Below are 17,605 nucleotides of genomic sequence, written 5' to 3'. Positions count from 1 at the left end.
TTGGTTCTCCCTTGCTTGTTGATGTACCAGACCACAGACATGTCTGTCTGTATCGCAATCGTCCCCAGAGGAAGAGAGTCGTGGAAGTGCTGTAATGCCAAAAGCACCACTCTCAGCTCCAGAACATTGATGTGCAACTGTGACTCTGTTTCTGACCAGGTGCCTTGGGCTGTTCTTCCCTGAAAAAGTCCTCCCCACCCTATCAGAAAAGCATCCGTGGTCACCGTGGCTAACGGCAGGGGAGAAAGACAAAAAGAAAAGGCAGACTTTATTTATTTAACATTTGTTGACCAGGAAAGTCCAACCAAGACAGAACCTATTTTCAGCGGAGGATTGGGGAGAAAAGCTCCAGACGCATGTCTTTGGAATGTGGGAGGAAACCACAGTACCCACAGGAAACCCACACGAATGCAAGGAGAACATGCAGACTCTGTACAGAAGGCACCCCAGCTGAGAATTGAACCAGAAAACCTATTGCTGTGAGGTGACTATGTTAACCGCTGCACCACTGCTCTGCCCAGATGGGGAATTACAAACCATTATGGTAAGTACATAATTTTAGTATCTGAAAAGAGGTGGGGGTTCATCTTTTGCAACCAAAATAACAGCGTCTGTAGCAAATCATCCTGGATAGACATGCTCACAGAAGTCTAACCCTAAAAGAAACTCTGAACCTGAAAACAATGTTGCACATATATTGACTTGCAAATTAATCCAGGGAAGAACAAGTTGCTGCTGCACAAGTCTTTTAAGGTGGTACTAAGGAATGACCACTGAAATAGCCATTAGTACAGCACATTGAGCTCAGGGAGCTAGAGGTAGATCTTAACTGTGTTTCTTGTAATTAAGAAGCAATGCGACTGGCTAACCATTAGAAAAAAAAACTTTTGTTTGGTAAGTTTTTTGCCCAACTTGAAAAGCTGATCCCCATAGATTGATTTGGTTCTTCCCACATACAGTGGATATAAAAAGTGTACACACCCGTTAAAATGCCAGGATTTTGTGATATAAAAAAAATGAGACCACAATAAATCATTTCAAAACTTTTTCCACCTTTAATGTGACCTATAACCTGTACAATTCAATTGAAAAACAAACAAATCTGTTAGGGGAAAATGTTAGGGGAAACAATAAAAAACGTACAATAAGCTGGTTGCATAAGTGTGCACATCCTTAAACTAATACTTTGTTGAAACACCTTTTGATTTAATTACAGCATTGGGTAGTAGTCTATCAGCATGGCACATCTTGACTTGGCAATATTTGTCCACTCTTCCTTTCAAAAATGCTCCAAATCTATCAGATTGTGAGGGCATCTTTTGTGAACAGCCCTCTTCAGGTCACCCCACATATTTTTTATTGGATTTAAGTCTGGGCACTGGCTGTGTCATTCCCGAACTTTAATTTTCATGTGGTGAAGTCATTCTTTTGTTGATTTGGATGTATGCTTGGGTCATTCCATATTGAAAGGTGAAATTTCTCTTCATCTTCAGCTTTCTAGCAGATGCCCGAAGGTTTTGGACCAAAAGTGACTGGTATTTGGAACTGTTCATAATTCCCTCCACCTTGACGAAAGCCACAGTTCCAGCTGAAGAAAAGTAATGCCAAAGCATGATACTGCCACCACCATGCTTCATTGTGGGGATGGTATTCTTTTGGTGATGTGAAGTGTTGTTTCTGCGCCACATGTACCTTTTGGAATTGTGACCAAAAAGTTCAACCTTGGTCTCATCAGACCATAACACATTTTCCCACTTACTTTTGGGAGACGATGTACTGTTTTGCAAATTTTAGCTGGGCCTGGATGTTTTTCTCTGTAAGAAAAGGCTTCTAACGTCTTGCACCCTACCCCATAGTCCACACATATGATGAATACGGGAGATTGTTGTTACATGCAGTACACAACCAGTACTTGCCAGAAATTTCTGCAGCTCCTTCAGTGTTGCTGTAGGTCTCTTGGCAGCCTCCCTGACCAGTTTTCATCTTGTCTTTTTATCAATTTTGGAGGGACATCCAGTTCTTTGCAACTTCACTGCTGCCCCATATTTTCACCACTTTTTGACGACTGTCTTCACTGTGTTTCATAGTATATCTAATGCTTTGGGAATTTTTTTGTACCCATCTCCTGACTGATACCTTTCAACAATGAGATCCCTTTGATGCTTTGCAAGTTCTCTGTGAACCATGGCTTTTGCTGTAGCAGGCAACTGAGTAAATGTCAGGAAAATCCTACTAGGACAGCTGAAATTTATTTGGGGTTAATCAGAGTCTCTTTAACTGGTGGCAGGTGTGTACCGAAGAAGAATGAATGCTGTAATTAAATCAAAAGGTGCTTCAACAAAGTATTAGTTTAAGGGTGTGCACACTTATGCAACCAGCTTATTGTACGTTTTTTATTTTTTATATTTTTCCCCTAACAGATTTGTTTCTTTTTCAATTGAATTGTACAGGTTATAGGTCACATTAAAGGTGGGAACAGTTATGAAATGATTTATTGTGGTCTCATTTTTTTATATCACAAAAGCCTGGCATTTTAACTGGGGTGTGTACTCTTTTTATATCCACTGAAAGCAGCTGGAGGATGTCCATATAGTGGAGAAGGTAATTTACTGTGGTTGAAACAGTCTTGGGGAAAAGTAAATAGAAATACTTTAAGTTAGACTCCATGTAGCCACCTTGGGCATTAAAAAGTTTTACAAGCAGTCTTTTCATTATGGAAAAGCAGATGAAGAGATGTAAGAGACGGTTTAACTCAGATGCTCTTCTAAGGGAAGTAGCAATAACCAGAAAGAGGGTCTTCTGGGACAAGAATTTTTGTTCAGTAGTAGCTGCAGGCTAGAAGGTTGGAAAAATCCCATATAATAAAGCTTTACAGACATTCAACAAAGCCATACTACATAAATATAGACCAGAAAGGAAATCACAGATGGCCTCCATAAATGAATTTCAGTGAGGGAATAACTGAAACCGGAATCAAAGATTTCAGACAAACTGCCAAGGACCAGTAGAGAAAGAACATGAAAGGGGACCATGAATTTGTTAGCTGCTCAAAGGGAAAACCAAGTCCACCTATCATGCATGTCTTCTGAATATATGGATGGTGGACAAAGGTAATTATTGAAATTACTCTATCCAAACAGCCTGGACTTTGGCAGTTCTGAGAACTGAAGAATCTAAACTGTAAGCTTCAAAACAAAAGTCCAGATGATGCCTGCTGGAAGGGTAAGACAGCGGAGTCTCTGAAAGCCAAAGTCTTAGGGAGTTGATAAAGCGGGAAGGGGACAGCAAGTCTGTCCATTTTGGACCCCCCAAAAAAATTATGGGAACCATTCTGGCTTTGAGAAATCTGACCTTCTAGATGAAATTCATAAATAGAGAAAATGGAGAAAAGTATAAAGATGACAAACTGTGTTACAGGTGGGCTAGTGCACCTTTCACTTTACCTCCTGAAGGTGGTACAGGGACACAGTAATTAGGATACACAGTTCTGGCTGAAGAGGCAAAATGTTCACAAAAGAATCCTCAAAAGTAAAAGGCTGTCTTGGACACCAAGTGAGTAATCACTTAGGAATATTAGAGGAGAGCGACTTCATCTGTCTTCTAAAAAGAATCCATTACCAAGAATGTGCACTGTCACCAGGAAGTGATGGGATCTGAATACGCATTAAGCAAGAGAGAGAAAGTGCAATATCCCCCCAGCCTACATTTGCAGTACACCAGAACCATGTTATGTGTCTAAATGTGAAGTACTCACCCTGAAAGAGAGTCCTAAAAGACCAGTAAAAACGGAACTACTGCCCTCATCCTTAAGACAGTGATATGTAAATGAGACTCCTGGGATGCCCAGCTGCCCTAAAAAGTCTGCGTCTTGAAATGCCCCAACATCTAGACAAAATAATCTGTGGTAAAGTACCACAGAAATCTGTTCACTATAAGAAGATTTGCGAGATGTAAATAACATGTCCTGGACATCTGAATGGGATAAAGAGAGAGAGAGAGCATACTGAGACCACTGAAAACTGGAAGGAAGTTGGCATGAGGAAGCTGGCATATGGCACTATAAAAAGTACCGTTTTGTACCTACCATAAATGTAGATGTTCGAGGATCCACATTGCTGCAGTCCTAACTATTGGGTAGTCCGCTGTCCAGTCGGCCCGAATACCAGAGTATATGGCTGACGTCGGTCAGGGCGCATTAGACTGACGTCAGTACGTCAGGGTACTAATGCGCATGACCGACGTCATATCCTCAGTCTTTTCTTGCCCCAGATGTCAGAAGACCCTAAAAAGACAAGGCCCAATATACCTGCACCAGAAATATGTACAATATATACAAAAATATATACAAAAATATCAGCATATAACCTCACCTACACAACCACCCCTAAACACAGAGGGGAAGGAGGGAGGGTAAATTGGACTGCAGCAATGTGGATCCTCGAACATCTACATTTATGGTAGGTACAAAACTGTACTATGTTCTTCATTCCACATTGCTGCAGTCCTAACTATTGGGTAGAATCCCAAAGCAGAGGTAAGGGAGGCTGGCAAATCATAAAGAAGCAGGAGCTGACAACATGCCTTGCAAAATAGCTGTGGCAAAACCAGCCCTAGACTTAGAGTAGAGAGGAAGGTGATAATGCTTAGAGAAAGTATGCACTGAACTCCAAGTAGCTGCCTCCAAAATATCCTTAGTTGCCACCCCTTAGAAATGCTGTTGAAGTGGCAGTAGCCCTAGTGGAATGAGGCCTAATCCCAGCTGGAATCTCCTTGCCATGATGGGAATAACAAAATGCAATGCAAAACCCAATCCACCTAGAAATAGTTTGTTTTGACACAGGCTTGCCCTGAGTACTCAAAGCAAAAGAAACAAACAACTGCTGAGACTGCCTAAAATCCTTAGTCCTGCTTAAATAATAACGCAATTGCCTATGTACATCTAAAGTGTGCAAAATCTTTTCCCCTTTATTTTGGGGGTCTGCATAAAAAGTAGGCAAATGAATAGTTTGGTTTAAAGCCACACTAGAAACCACCTTAGGCATAAAGGAAGGATTAGTACGTAATGATACCCTATCCTTATGGAAAATCAGAAAGGGCTCTACTGCCATAAGGGCCTGCAACTCAGACACCCTTCTTGCAGAAGTAATAGCCAACAGAAAAGCAGTCTTCCATGACAAGTATTTCAATTCAGCAGTAGCCGCAGGCTCAAAAGGTTGTAGAGTAAGTTTTTCCAACACAAAATTGAGATCCCAAGCAGGAGTAGGAGCTCTACGGGGGTCTTATATTCTTTGCCCCTCTAAGAAACTGCTTGAACAAAGGATGCGAAAACAATGGTGGGTCACAATCATAGTGAGCTGAAATTGCTGCAGCATGAATCTTAATGGAAGAGAAGGACAAACCTTTGTCCAATAACTCAGTAAGATATTGAAGAGCCACATTCAAATTAGGCTCAGAAATCTCCAAATTCTTTGCTGTACTCCAAAATAAAAACCTCTTCCATTTTTCTGCGTACACTTTCCTTGTACTAGGCCTTCTAGCTTCCATAATCACATTTAAAACTTGTTGAGGAAGTTGAGACCTGCTGTGTTTCAACACAGAATATGCCAGGCTGTTAGATGGAGTGAGTGAAGCTTGACATTGAGCAGATGACCGTCCTTCTGAGATAACAGATGTGGAATCAAAGGTAAAGGCCATGGAGGCTTCCTTACCAGACTCCTTAGTAGTGGGTACCAGTGTTGCCGAGGCCAATCTGGAGCTATTAAAATCATCCTTGGCTTGTCTTGTCTGACCTTTAAGAGCACCTTTGGAAGAAGAGGCAGAGGTGGAAAGGCATACACATGAAGATTTTTCCAACTGAAAGAAAGAGCATCCACTTTCCAAGCTGTGTGATGAAACCCCTTTGTGCAAAACTTTGGCAGCTGGTGGTTTAGTGGAGAAGCGAACAGATCTATGTCTGGAGTTCCCCATGACACTGTCAATTTCTGAAATACATGAAGATCCAGTTTCCACTCGTGGGGATCCATGATTTGTCTGCTTAACACATCTGCTAAGGAGTTCTGTGCTCCCGGCAGAAACCTTGCCTGAAGAGTTAGTTGCAAGCTGAGCGCAGTCTCCCATAAAATCATTGCTTGCCTGCATAGAGGATAAGAATGTGTTCCCCCTTGTTTGTTGATGTACCACATGACAGTTGTGTTGTCTGTTAGAATCAACACCTGCCCTGGAAGAAGTAACTCCTTGAAAGCCATTAATGCAAACTGGACTGCTAACATCTCCTTCATGTTGATATGTAGATGCTGTAGTCTGGCAGGCCACTTGTCTTGTATCCACTTTCCATTTAGATGAGCTCCCAAGCAATGTCCGAGGCATCTGTCGTTAAAATCTGACTCGCCTCTGGCCGGGTCACAGAGAGTCCCTTGTTTAGGTGACATTCCTGAGCCCACCACAAAAATTCTTTTTGAAGGCAAGGTATTATTTGAATGACAGTGTCCAAATCCTGGCAGTGCTGTGTCCATACATTTTTGAGATACCATTGCAGCTTCCTCATATGCAGTTTGGCATTGGGAAGCACCAGAATACAAGATGCCATGAACCCTAATGCTTGAAGGACTGTCCTTGCAGTCAGCACGGACTGATGAGATAGTTGATGGAAGTAAAGGGATAGACTCTTTTGTTTGTCCGGGGTTAAAAGGCCATCTGGGCTGCTGTATTCAGTCTCACACCCAGAAAGCACATGTCTTGAGAGCGTACTAGACTGGACTTTATTTCGCTCACAGAATACCCTAGGCATCTTAGCACTGCTATAACATATTCCAGATGCTGTAGAAGGTCTTCCTTTTCTTGAGCCAGAATCAGGCAGTCGTCCAAGTAAGGATAGATTTGAATTCCTTTTAGCCTGAAGTAAGCTATCACTGGAGCCAGAACCTTTGTGAATACTCTGGGCAGTAGATAAGCCAAAGGGCAATGCAGAGAACTGATAATGAGAATTTCCAGCTCGAAAACGCAGATACTTCCTGCAACTTAGTCGTATAGGCACATGAAGGTAAGCTTCCTTGAGATCTAAAGTTACCATCCAGTGATCTTTGCCCAGCAGAGGTAAAAGCTGTTGTAACGTCAACATCTTGAACTTTGGAATGTCCAGATAAGTGTTGAGGATAGATAAATCCAAAATTGGTCTCCACGTGTTCCCCTTCTTTGGTACTAGGAACAGGCGAGAATAAAATCCTAGGCCCCTTTCTGATACAGGGACTGGCTGAATGGCCCCTATTTGGAGTAACAGAGAAATTTGCTTGTGAGCCTCTTTCCTTTGTGGAGGAGGAACGTCTGGCATGCCTTTGAAAGGGGCCAATGTATGGAAATAAAACCTGTAACCGTGGTGAATGATATCCAACACCCATCTGTCTTGAGTGATTAAATCCCAATTTTCTTTGAAAAGAGACAGTCTTCCTCCCAAAGGAGCTGCCAGACGAGAATCTACTGGCAGCTGAAAAGGCAGGTCATTGGGTCTGTTTACGAAAGGACTGACCCCTGCCCTCACCAGAAGTCTGAGCAGGTGAACTCCCTGTTCTAGGCCTAAAAGAACCTTGAGCTCTGCCCCTACCACGCCTAGACCTACCCCTAGACTGGGAATCATAAGCAGGATATGTCCATCCCTTAGTAGGCCAATTTCTACTAAACTTCGTGGCTGCACCTGCAAAAATCTTTAACAGTTTGCATAGACTTAGCTTTGTCCTCCATTTTCTTTAAAACTGCTTCCACAGGCGAACCAAACAACACATCAGACTGTAAAGGAGCATCCAAAATCCTTGTCTTAACATGCTCAGCTAAATTCTGATCCCTCAACCAGGCATGCCTGCGAAGAACAGAACTAGTGGCAGCCACCCTCGAGGAGGCCTGTACAGCATCAAAACCACATTGCAAAGAATGCTTACCCACTTGTTCAGACACATGAACTAAATCCAGCAACTCTTTACACTCAATACCTTCCGCCAAAGCATCCACCTTAGATTTCAGTTGTGAAAGGAGATAATTTTGATATTTTAGCATGTGAAACTGACAATTCAACGCCCTCATGGCTAAAGTGGAAGAAGTATACACTTTCTTTCCCCATCTATCCAAAGCCCTTGCCTCTTTATCAGTGGGAACAGGGTTTTTAACCACAGAGGCCTTAACACCTTTAGGTCCCTGAGAAACAGTTTCCGGTCTGCCCTAGGACTCTTAAAAGATACTTATGAGCTTCAGGCACCCTATAGTACCTATCAGGTTTAACAGGAGCAGGAGGCAAAGAATCAGGGTTCAGGGAAGCCTCTGCAAAACATCTTCCACCACATTCAACACAGGAGGTATAGCTAAGGGCCTATGCTGGGGTAAAACAAGAATTCCCTAAGCCTTTTCCTGGAATCAGAGTAATCCTGGCCTTCCCATTTAAAGTGCTCCCTCATGGAATGCAGAGTCTCTGAAAATGAGAAATCCTCAGGAGGAGAAGCTGTAGGAGTGGAATCATCCACATCAGAATCAGAATAAGGAGGATACTCCTGCAAATCTTCCGCAGAAGACTCAGAAGCCTCTGAACACTGTTCAAAACTATCAAACTCAGGTTCCACCCTAGGCCTCTTATCAGGAGGGGCATAGAACCTCTAATCATAGTAATCAAATCTTCTGCCATTTTAAGCATATGTTTCTTAGGCACAGAACCTGAAGTGCTAGGAGAAGCCCCCACTGAAGCTAAACTTGGCCTACCTCTCAAAGAAGTTTTGGAAACAGAAGGAGAGGCTCTAACTCCCTTGGGAAGAGAGGGAAGAACAGTTACCTGAGAAGCCCCTCAGCCTGGCCTACCTCCTGAGAAGGCACATCCTGTAACAGTAAAGTCTCTGCCTGAGACTCCAAAGAAACTCCTGGCAAAACCTCTGGCTCCACTGAGCCTTCTAAAGAACCGACGTCCGGGACTGCCGGTTCATCAACCCTAGGCTTCGCTGTTTTGTCCTTGCGCTTCTTGACGCGGCGCCGGAGCATCCGACGGCATTTTATAATTGCAACGCTTCCCAAACACTAACCTGGCACAGTCTAACCTTCTCTTAGTAGTGCGTTTGTTAAACCTAGCACAAGAGCGGCATCCAACAACGTCGTGCTCAGGCCCTAAACAAGGTATACACAAGGTATGGTAATCCCTATGAGGTATCTGTTTCCCACAAGAAATACAGTTATTCACTTTTTCTGACATCCGGTTAAATACTGAGGCAAGAAAAACCAAAATGTTCCCAACGGGTACTTAGCCAACTCTGATTCGGTCTGAAACTCCGACTTCAGAAAATTTCAGAACGCCAACCTGCACTCGCAAAACTGCTTCTGCATCGGACCATGCGGCAAAAAAGACTGAGGATATGACGTCGGTCATGCGCATTAGTACCCTGACGTACTGACGTCAGTCTAATGCGCCCTGACCGACGTCAGCCATATACTCTGGTATTCGGGCCGACTGGACAGCGGACTACCCAATAGTTAGGACTGCAGCAATGTGGAATGAAGAACATCTCAACATGGCCATTCAAGACCACAGTGTTCAGAGAAGTCTGCACAGACAAAGACTGTGAAGAAATTTCTATGGAAATCCTGTTGCCCAAATCACAGAAATGTCTACGATAGGTCAATGTAACCTGCAAAGCTCACTGACTGGGGTGATAAAGGGTATCACTCCACACAGAATAAGAACCACTTCATCTTGGAGACAGAAGTCTGCCAATTGTAAGGCATCCTAGCAGCTTCAATAACCTTCAAGACTCTAGGTTTTGAAGCTCCATACCTGAACTAAGGGTTTTAAATCAGAAACTAGTCCTTAAGTTGGAGCTCTTCTCTCCTAACATGATGCATCATGTAAAAGCCCAAAAGTGTATGGTGGCTCTCTAACCACTAACACGTCACAGTCCAGTGCAACACTCACACCCTCAGGTGTAATAATGAAGACTATAGCTGGCATCAATCCCAGAAATGCAGTAGGGTCTGAACCTGGCTGGTGCACTATGTCTTCATCCAGCATGGCAATGCTAAATGTTAAGATGCCTCTACAGGGGCAGGAATAACCATGCACTGTAGAATGTCCAGCTACATGTTTATGAAGACTACTGTCGAAGTAGGAGTCTGAGAACATGACTTCTGATTCAAGGTAATTCCCAGGAAGAGCAGCCATAAAAGAATCTACTGAAGGGATACTTCCAGGAAGCCCCTGACAGGGCTACATAGAGTTAATCATGTAGGTAGAGGAACACATGGAGTTAAATCCCTGCAAGAGTTTGATCACCATGGCCAAGACCTTGCAAAAGACTCTGAGTGCTAATGACAGCCCAAATGACAATATTTTGTAGTGGAAGTGCTGCCCACCCAGGGCCAAATGGGAAGAATCCACAGGTCGTATCTAAACAGTAATGTTCCAAAAGAGGTTTCAACATGCCTAACAATGTCATCCAGGTAACCTGCAGCAGAAGCACGAAAACCTGAATAGTCATCATCTAAACCGTTATGCACTAGATGAAGCTTCTTGAAGTCTAGGATACAAAACTGCCAGTTCTCTTACAGAACAAGATGAGGCAGCCTGCACCCATTAGCTTTCAGCAGCAGATTATTGGCCTGTCTTGAGAGCTCAGCTGAGACAGACTGGTTCACTAGTTGAATGCCTCTGGGGTTCCTTTCTGATGGCTGAACAATCCACGGCAAGCTAATATCAGCTCTGCATAGACAGTTCCAGACCACTGAAGATGTTCCCTTTGGTGATTTAGTCAACATGGTGGGGGGAAGTAGTAAGGCTCAGTGATACTTCAATCTATTCTCTGAGTTGCAAGGAGGCTTTTTCCTGTTTTTTTTTTCTTCTTTCTTATGTTTAGACTGACTAAGTAAATGCCAGGACCAAACGAAAAAAAAAAAAATTGTTTAAAGTTATGAAATCTGAGCCGGGGAAGACCGTGCATAACAAAAAGGCAACATAATCCATGGCAACACTTACTGGAAGTCATCCAACTAAGTACTATTTTTATTCATAAGAAAATCATTTTTGGAGTTTAATATTATAAGTCCACCTCCATGTTATACTGGCAGCAGCAGCACAGGGAAGGAAGAAAAACAGACCAGGAGACTAAGAGGGTTTTTCACATCATCTGGTTTCCTAGGCATTATAGTGATGTACTGAGTATAATCACTGCCAATTACGTCATATCCATTGGAGTTTCTGCACAAATGAAGGTTTAACTTTTAATTTTGAATAATAATATATATAATAATAAAAAAGGTGAATCTCTGATTCACCTCTCTCACCCTCACTATCACCTGTTCCCACCTCTTATATCAAGTTGCTCTTAACTAAACTAAAACCTGGTTCACCCTCAGCTGATAACCTTCCTCCATTATTCCTTAAACATGCAGCTACATCTCTAGCTTACCTCATATCTATTTTGCTTAACAGATCCATACAAGAAGGCAAAGTCCATAAAATTTGGAAGAAATTTTTTGCAGTACCTCTTCATAAAGGAGGAAACTCCACTGGGCCAACCAATTTCAGAACAATAGCCATACGGTCTCCTCTCTCCAAAATACTGGAAAAGTGTATCCATAAGCAAGTACTTAACCACCTGCTACAGGAAAACCTACTCAACATGGCTTCCGCCCCACACATAGCACAGCTACCGCCACATATAGCACAGCTACTGCTCTTGTATCTTTTACTAACAAGATTGCTCAAGTCAAGGATAATAGCAAAATAGCATCAACCCTCTTTCTGGACCTGTCAAAAGCATTCAACACCGTATCTCATACCATACTTCACCATAAACTCGCCGACCTAGGCTTCTCAAACTCTACCACCTCCTGGTTCTGTGATTACCTCACTAATAGACACCAGGCTGTTAGATGGAACTCTTCCTACTCCCCCTTTCTTGCAGTTAGGACAGGGGTCCTACAAGGATCAATATTGGGCCCTCTCCTCTTCAATGTATTTACCAATGACCTTTTCTCATTCTGCCCCCAATCCAATCTTATTCAGTATGTTGATGACTCGACCATCATCAACTCTGCTGACATCATAGAAAACCCTTCAGTCCCTTACACAAAACTCACTCTACTCAGTTAAAAACTGGCTACAATCCAACCAACTCCTGCTAAATGTAAGCAGAACTAAGCTATTACTTTTCCTACCTAAAAATCTGGAACATGCAAAACACAACTTTTCTGCAATATCCCTTATGGAACTAAAATTTCTGTTGACACCCAAACAAAACTCCTTGGAGCAATAATTGATGATGAACTTAAATTCAACCATCACATTCATAGCTCAATAAAAAAAAAAAAACACCACAAACTAGGTCTGCTTTACCGTCACAATAACTTTCTTCCCTGTGTGTCCACGCCATCCCTTGCCCAATCCCTGCTTCTACCATCCCTACTCTACGCTTCACCTATTCTTACCCATGTACAGAGTAACCTAATATCCAAACTAGAAACCACATATAACAAAGTAGCCAGATTTGCTGCAAATCAACCTTACAAATCCCATCACTGCCTCTCATTAAAGGCTTTACACTGGCCTGAATTTTCCAACTTGCTGCCTCAATCCCAACTCCTTATAGCCCACAATATACTAAACAATCCTAAATCCTGCCCGTCCCTTGCAAATTCTCTGACACTTTGTACTCCTCAACGCCCACTAAGAGGTACTAATCAATACTGTTTTGAAGTTCATAAGCCAAACAAAACCTTTGGGAAAGTACTCTATTGTCACTTAGTTGCAAAAAATTGGAACACACTCCCTTTAGCCCTTAGACTACTTAAAGACAAAAATGCTTTCAAGAAACAGCTTAAATCTTTTTTTCTATCAAATTGGATATGTTCATGCTCTAAAGTAATAACCACGAAACATTCAGGGATAACCCAAGTGTATCACTTCTATATCTCTCTCTTACTACTACCTACACATTTTTTTCCGTCATATTCCAGACTAGTTAGCTCATGTTACACTCAATTCCCATAATCTCTTATTACTGGTCTTTATTTATTAACTTCCAAAGTTCACACAACTTTATCTGTATATTTACTTACTTCATGCCTAGTACCTTGGTTCAGCAATGTATTACTTCTGCTTAATTTCTTGTCATACTACGTGAAAATTTCCACATATGTATTGTATTGTATTTCTATCCATTCTACATATTCCTTTACTGCATGTTATGTAATTACTTCAGAAGTATGTATACTTAAAATGTGGCCTGTGTTTATCTTTGTTCTTACTATTTGTTTACTTAAACTTTTTTTGGGAGCTTTCCTCCTCGGATCTCTGCTGAAAAAGGGCTTCTAAGAACCCAGACAGACTAACCCGGTTAACAAATGTAAAAAATAAAATAAATAAAATTTTGCTCAAGTAGGGGGAAAACTGTGGAGATTCAGTGAAAGCAAAGCACTTTATATAGCATATAACGGACAAAAAAATTTGACAAAAATGAGACTTTACTGTGGTTTCTACCTAACGGGTGAAATTGGGGCTTACTGTGGTTCAAGAAAGCCCCAGGGAGAAAAGCTCCACAAAAATTCCAGCATCACATACAGAACATAGTAAACAGAGGCATGCAAGTAATCAACAAATATACACAATTTAAAACAAGTGTCATTTATTAATAGTAGCGTAATTTAATGAGCTATGAAACTTGTTCTGGGGAGAAAACTCTAAAAAAAAATTACATGAAGAATATAGTAAACAGGTATACAAGTAATCAACAAATATACAATATTTAAACAAAATGTCATTAATAGCAGCAGTTATATTAAAGGCTATGGAACATATTTAGCAATGAACTTGGTAGCTAAAGAGCTATGGAACATATTCTGCAATGAACTTCCTGGCACAGCTGTTCCTCCACAGTTTCAGGCTAATTACACCCGCTTAAAGTGCTCATACTCAATCTATATCAACTTTGTATGCATACCAATTCTTACACTCTCCTATGAGCCAGCAAGTCACTATTTTTGTCTGCTTCTTTTCTTCTAATCTGACTACTTAAAAAAGGTTAAAAAAAAAAAAAAAAATGTGTGGTTTTCATAACTATAACCACATTTTCATGGCATGGCGGATATGTTCAGTGACGCTTTAAAATGTTATATAGTATGTTTCTTTAAGCCCAGGTTGTTTTGTACAGAAATAGAAATGGAAATCAGCCCACTGACTCCACTCTTCTGCTTCTTCTGTCTTTAATCTGACTACTACAGTTGTTAGCCAACACTGAAGACAGAATGCTAGTGGTTGTACTAAAGACCAATCGCAAACCATTATCTGACAGCATTTGCTGCCAGGGAAAAGAATGGGTAAAGTGCATACAGAAACAACAGCGGTGTGCTTCTTAGATTTCACTGATAACACACCAGAAAACAACCTGGGCTTTTAAAGAAAACATACTACATAACACTTTAAAACATTACTGAACATATAATAATATATATATATAGATATATATATATATATATATATATATATATATATATATATATATGTTTGTTTATGTTTCTTATCATGCTTAGTATACTCACTTGTATATTGTGAACTAGCTTGCCTGTAACTTTTAACAACATATTTCTATAACTGTGCTACATATGTAATACTCTTGTATTTTTTCTTCTGCTTTTATTTTCTGTTAATTTACTCTTTAGATCTTATCTCCTCAGGTCCCCACTGAAAACTAGCTATTAGCCCAGTTGGACACTACCTGATAAACAAATGTAAGTAAATAAATAAATAAACTTGGTAGAAGGAGAGAAAAGGAGGAAAATGGAGGATTAGTATTAAGAAATAAGAATGTTTTAGGATAGGTAGGTAGGAGGAAGAGGGAAAGGCGGACATTTTAAACAAATAACCAAGGGTATCCTGCTTGCAAAGAATAGGAGAAAGTAAGGGGCTGAAAATTTATTATTCAGGAGTTGTGCATATACAGAGTCGCATATCTTTTAGTTTATGTCCACAAACAGCAATGCAGATGTATTAGGATAGGCCTGCTGTCATCCAAACAGTAAATGCACGTTTTGAACTAAAGTAATAAAAAACAAATTAAGCCAATGTTTAGGAAGATGAGGAAGCCCAAGTAAACTACTACTTATTCTTTTCTTACTTTATATTACACAAGACTAGTCTAAAACTAACTCAACTGCTCTCTTCTACTTCCTTTCTCTCTGTTCTCTACAATCTTACCTCCTTCTTATCTAAAATGTTGTCCTTACAATACTTCAATATCTCTCCAACCACTATATTATGTGCCATACACTTTACACATAACTACCACCTTATGTAATCACTGCAAATTGTATATGCCAACAACTTTATTATGTATTTAGAAAAGACTTCTATTGCACAAATTGTGTATGTCAACCAATTTATTACGTATTAAGACAAGCTTGCTATTGTGCACCTAGTGTTATACTTCTTAATTTAAAAAGAAAATCTTGTATTGTCAATAATGGAGCTTTTCTCCCCGGGCCTCCACTGAAAATGGGCAGCCAGCCAAGTCAGACTTACCCGATAAACAAATGTAAAATAAATTAATGAATAAAATAAAAGGGAGTGACTGCAGCATGTGCTATCACGTGCACAATACATTTTCCCCTGAACATTTACGCTAGTTAATCTTCTACCAAGTCACATTTCAGTTACTTCCCTAATTGTCTTCTCATAATGGGGAACTTCATGTATCACTCAATTTAAAAAAACTAAACACTTGCCGAGAACTAAAACAATAAAACACAAATTCAATTAGTGTTTAGGAAGGCAAGGAAACCTAAGTAAACCACAGTTTATTATTTTCTCACCATGTGCTACACACATAAGATGGACTGATTTTTTGTTATAACCCGCATAAATCAACCAGGAAAAAAACTAAATCTATTTGTCTTCAGAGAAATCGTATATCAGAGCTCACTTCTGTGAGCTTTACAACTAATGTATTCTAAAAGTAATAATTCTTTAGTTTTTGACGTGTAAGAATCTTTGAAAATGAACTGTACTCCCTTCATAGTAAAAAAAAATCAAAGCAAGAATGTAAGTTTCTGTAGCTTGTTTTTTTTTTTTGTCAGCAGCGTTCAGATACTTTTGAAATGGTCTCTGTGACTTCAGTTGCAAATAATGTTGTAGGTTCATAGGTAAGTACTAGGCTATCTGCCCAAGGGCATCTATAAGCCTAGCCAGAATGTGTTGGCTTTCACCACCACCTTAGATTAGTTCCCTGTGCCTTTGTCCAGCAGAGCTATTCGTTCCCTGTGCCTCTGTCCAGCAGAGCCACTGCAGTGATCTCTGGGGTAAATTTTCTGTCTCCCATCCACCCGTCAAGGTTTCTCTTAAAGAGTGTTAGTGAGGGCCTCTGCCTAATGTAAACTGGAATCCTGTTCAAAAGCATGGGGGGAGTCTCTGGGACAGGAATCTTTCCCTCCAGCACGTCCTATTTATCGTTGTGGTGAGGTTTAGATCCCTCGAGAGTGTGGCTCTTGAGGATTTGTTTTTTTTAGGTGGAGCATGTCCATCAATTCTGGGTTGGACATGGCCTTATATGTCAGGCAGAGATAACCTCTGAGTAAGCGGTATGCAAATGAGTACAGCTGGAGTTTCTTCAGTCGGGCTGCATAGGACATCTGTTTGAGGCCAGTAATCCTCTTGGTGAGGTACTTCTGTGGTCTTTCCAGCTGTTGCAGGTGTCTTGTAAGGTACATCCCAAATGGGGTGTTGTACTCTATGATGGGTCTAATGTGTGATGAGTAGAGGGGCACAATAACCTCTGATTCAGATTTTATGAATTTATGATTCAGAATAATTCCCACAACCCCAATACCTGTAACAAACTTCTTTCACATTTTTTAACAGTAAATTACAGTAGTAACATGTCTGTTTTGTTTTCAACAAGAAACAGAAACTTAAACCATCAATGCGGAAAAAGCTTTTCGAACATCAGTGAATCCTGACTAGTGTCTGACTAGATATCACAGTAGGCTGATGCGCTTAAGGAGGTCAACATGCCTTAACAAGCTCACATAGGGACTTTCACTTGTCATCTCTGCACAAACCCTTTAGTCCCAATCCCACAAGAGAAACAGAAAGGGAAAGAGTGGAATTGGGAAACACTACTTACGCCTTTCTAAATTACACAAAATGTCTTGTCAGCTGTATACAGAGGAGACTACTTCTGGCAATGCTTCATGTTGTGCTCCAGTCCTCCCAGAGTAAGGAAATGAATTAACATAGAGGATTATGACCAGGTAGCTGTTCATAACTTGTTTGTAGTGCATGCAGACCAGTAATTATGCTCCAATATTCACAAAAAGACAAATCAATTAAGTGCTAGAGTGGTGCGAGACCCAACCTTAAATGTTAATCACCCCCTGCTTAAGTTGTTAAGGTCAGGTCTCAGCCTATGCAATAAAATCTGCCAATACTGACCAGCAAAGTCAGTGGCAGAATATAAGGTTTAGCTCAGCCTGCTGTCCAAACTGACAAGGCATTCCCTTCCTCTTACAAACTTAGAAAGTAGCTAGAATAACAGGATGCATGTGTTCGCCTGCATTTTGCCTGAAGGATACAAGCTCAAACTCAAATGTTTGTCAC

At 40.8% G+C, this 17,605-nt stretch overlaps 1 protein-coding gene across 1 annotated transcript in view; it reads right to left on the bottom strand.

Annotated features, from left to right (window-relative positions):
• LOC122802413 (SET domain-containing protein 4-like) overlaps positions 1 to 17,605 on the bottom strand; it is a 254,430-nt gene that overhangs the window by 181,475 nt on the left and 55,350 nt on the right. The window lies entirely within an intron of this gene.

The sequence above is a fragment of the Protopterus annectens genome, chromosome 5.part0 (genome assembly GCF_019279795.1).
Source record: "Protopterus annectens isolate FY-2018-M chromosome 5.part0, PAN1.0, whole genome shotgun sequence".
Lineage (NCBI taxonomy): Eukaryota > Metazoa > Chordata > Ceratodontiformes > Protopteridae > Protopterus > Protopterus annectens.
The sequence above is the reverse complement of the archived record's forward strand: the minus strand, read 5'-3'. Positions and strand labels throughout refer to the sequence as shown.